We start from the raw sequence: 4,043 nt of genomic DNA, 5'->3' as shown, positions 1-4,043 counted from the left end.
TCCTTTGCTTCATTGCCATATTACATTAATACATGGTCTGAGTAATCAGGAGTAGAATTTTAACTTTCGTTGATGCAGTAGAAACTAACTAGATGTTTCCATTCGTTCCTTGAAACGAAGAACGGGACATTTTCTCTCAGCTTCTGAAATTTGCTAAACTGCCAGGTAATATTCAGATTAGGACTCTGTGATGCAACAGATCTTTTTATCAAACAGTCGCTGCATAGCTCAGCGTTTCTATACATTGGTGCATCGTTGTAATACAAAAATACGTCCTTGTTAAAGGAAGCAAATCCCTCGGCTGCATTGACCCTTTTATATGTTCATAGAGTGGGCTTAACAGTTAGTAATTAATGCTCTAAGGATAGTGATAAAACCATCACAATATTAGGTCCTGAATGATTAAGTTATGTTACAAAGAAAAAGTAGAAGAAAAATACATGGAAAAATGGAAGTGCAAGAAACGCACAATAGCATGTACTACACGAAGAGAAAGGGCTTTTTCCTCTTTTTTTTATTCCTTTCTTAACTGGTTTGATGCGGCCCGCCACGAATTCCTCTCTTGTACCAAAGTCTTCAACTCGGAGTATCGCTTGCACCCTCCGTCCTCAATTATTTGTTAGTTCCCACGGTTCATGACCCATTACCTTACAATGCTTTGATGAACACATTTATTCTCAGAAATTTCTTCCCTTCTTCGTCGCCTCATTACTTATCATATCCAAAATTAAACACCTCCAGCACAGTCCATGAAGGCCCAATGGTACTGACTGGCCGCCGTGTCATCCTCAGCCCACAGGCGTCACTGGATCCGGATATGGAGGGGCATGTGGTAAGCACACCGCTGTCCTGGTCGTAGAGCAGTTTCCGAGATCGGAGCCGCTACTTCTCAATCAAGTATCTCCTCAGTTTGCCTCACAAGGGATGAGTGCATCCCGCTTGCCAACAGCGCTCGGCAGACCGGATGGTCACCCATCCAAGTGCTAGCCCAGCCCGACAGCGCGTAACTCCGGTGATCTGACGGGAACCGGTGTTACCACTGCAGCAAGGCCGTTGGCACTTATCCTGTCATTCCACCTGATTTTCAACAACCTCCTATAGTACAACGTCTTAAAAGTTTCGATTCTCTATTTTCTTTACTTGTCGACAGTCAATGATTCACTACAATATAATGCTGTGCTAAACACGTACATTCTCAGAAATTTCTTTCTCAGATTAAGGCCGATGTTTGATACTAGCTGCGTTCTCTGGCCAAGAACGCACTCTTTCCTGTGCACGCCTGCTTTTCAAATCATAATTGCTTCGTTCTACATGTGTTATTTTGCTTCGGAGGTAGCAGAATTCCTCAATTTAGTCTACTTCGGAATCCCTAATTTATATATTAATCGCTAATTTTAGTTTTGCTACTCATAATTACATTTTCTTTGTTCGGGCTACTCTATTTTCATATTTAGATCGTCCATTCGATTCAACACGTCCTGTCATTCTTCTTCACTTTCGACGAGGATAGTAGTATCATTATCGAATCTTATCATTGATTCCTTAACCTGGAATTTAAATCCTACTCTTGCAGCTTTCTTTTATTTCCGCCAGTCATTCTTCCATATATAGATTGAATAATAGGGGAGATATTCTATATTCTTGTCTCACACCCATTTTAATCCGAGCACTTCGTTCTTGGAGTTACGAACATCGGACGCTATTTTACATTGTCAAACGATTTTTCCTGGTCGACAAACTCTATAAATTAGTCTCGATTTGTCTTGAGTACTACTTCTGTAATAAATAGAAGGTCAGAACTATCCCCCTGCTGGTCTTACCTTTCCGAAAACAAACTGGTCGTCATAATAACATATCCTCAATTTTCTTTTCCATTCTTCTCTGTATTATTACAGTCATCAATTTGGACGCTTAAGCCGTTAAGCTGATTGAGCGATAGTTCCCGCACTTATTGCCCTTGCTGTCTTCGGGATTGTGTGGATAGTATTTTTTGAAAGCCTTGAGGCATTTTAAAAACTTGAATACTCAGTATTAATGATGGTATGTCTCCTGACTCATAGATTCTAGATACCAACTTGAATAGTCGCTTGGTCGCCACTTCCCCTAGGCATTTCAGAAATTCCCTTCTGCCTTATTTGACTGTATGATTCCAAAGCTGCAGTAAACCCTGACTCTGACTGTATGATTCCAAAGCTGCAGTAAACCCTGACTCTAACAATGGATACCCTCTGTCTTTAATATCGATTCCTATTTTTCTTCAATCTCATCATAAGACGCATATCAGCTGTCTTCTCCGTGTCCAACAGTGGATTTCCCGTTGCGGTCTTAATGTTGTTTTGACTTCTCTGTATCCTTAATCTCTGTCTGACTATGATGTAATCCAGCTCGAATATTCTCGTATCATCAGGTCTTTTCCAAGTATACCTTCTTGTGATTTTTGTATAGTATATTCGGTATTACTGGCTGAAATTTATTTCACTACACAATTATCTTTCTTCCCACGTGCCTACTACTAAACCGACATTCTCCCATAACTCCTTCTTCTATTCCTTCCCCTACTAATGCGTTCCAGTCCCACGTGATTATTAGATTATCTTCTCCTTTTACATTCTGAATTATCCGCTCAGCATCGTCATATACTTGATCCATCCCTTCATCTTCTACCCGTCACATCGGCATGTATATCTGAACTATTGTTGTTGACGTTGGGTTCCTGTCGATTCAGATGAGAATAATCTTCTCTCCGAATTGTTCAGAATTACTTACTCTCTGATATACCTTTTTATTCATAACGAATGCTGCTCCCGGTACATCATTTTATGCTCTTGTTGATATTACCCAATATTCGTTTGACCAGAAAATCTTTAGTTCTTTCCATATCACTTCAGTATAGCTAAACTGAGCATTTGCATCTCCCTTTTCAGATTTTCTGGCTTCCCTACAGCGTTCAAACTTCTGACATTTCACGCTCCGATTCGTGGTATGTTAAACTTTCTTTCTTTATTCAAAGATATAAACCTTGAGACCACAAAAATAGTTCTGAGAAGTCATGCATAGAGCGCAGCTCTGTATGGATGTGAAGTGTGGACACTATATAACACAGAAATGAAACAACCAGTAGCCTTTGAAAAGTGGTTTTGTGGGAGTCTGTTGAAATCAGATGAAATAATCAAGTCAGGAATGAAGAAAACTGCAAAGCGTCAACGAAACATATGTAATAAAGAACATAATGTATTAAATAGTCTGTTGAGAACATATTAAGTAGGGGAAAACAAAACAAGTAAATAATTCTGGTAAACATGAAAGTGTTTTTCATATTTTTTTACTACTTAAATGATTTAATTTCGGGGTTAATCTTCATCATCTGGCTACAGCAGCAATACATAAACGTTTAACACAAGTACACATAGACAATAAAGTGTTTTGTGTAGTGTTGGCATGTGGTGTGGTCATCCTGGTGAGTAAGAGAAGCATAAACGCTCATTTTTAAGGCGCGGCACAGCATTTTGTTTCTCGTGCTAGGTTTTGACAGAAAACCTCTATATTGTTGTTTGAAAAAATATATAGACTATGTCTGTCACTATGTTTTTCAGAACATCGTGTAAAAATTTGAAGTAAATCGGCCAAGAACTTCTCGAGATTTTTGCTAATCATCTTTTCCCTTTACGTATATTATATTGAGGAGAAGAGGAGTTTATGGCACAACTTGACAAGAACATGTTCTGAGGCATCAAGGGATCACAAATTTAGCATTGGAGGGCAGCGTGGAGGGTAAAAATCGTAGAGGGACACCAAGAGATGAATACACTAAGCAGATTCAGAAGGATGTAGGTTGCAGTAAGTACTGGGAGATGAAGAAGCTTGCACAGGATAGAGTAGCATGGAGAGCTGCATCAAACCAGTCTCAGGACTGAAGACCACAACAACAACAACAACATAGTGAAAGTGGATGGTTGGGAAAGTAAACTTTCTCTAATCCACGTATACCACCACTTAAATGATCAGTGAAATAAAATGAAAAAAAAAAAAAAAAAAGAAAAAGG

General features: G+C 39.1%; 1 pseudogene; it reads right to left on the bottom strand.

Moving 5' to 3' along the window:
• Positions 1–940: 940 nt before the first annotated feature.
• On the bottom strand, positions 941–1,058 carry LOC124712753 (annotated as a pseudogene).
• Positions 1,059–4,043: the final 2,985 nt, after the last annotated feature.

Source organism: Schistocerca piceifrons, chromosome 8, assembly GCF_021461385.2.
Source record: "Schistocerca piceifrons isolate TAMUIC-IGC-003096 chromosome 8, iqSchPice1.1, whole genome shotgun sequence".
Taxonomy (NCBI): domain Eukaryota; kingdom Metazoa; phylum Arthropoda; class Insecta; order Orthoptera; family Acrididae; genus Schistocerca; species Schistocerca piceifrons.
The sequence above is the reverse complement of the archived record's forward strand: the minus strand, read 5'-3'. Positions and strand labels throughout refer to the sequence as shown.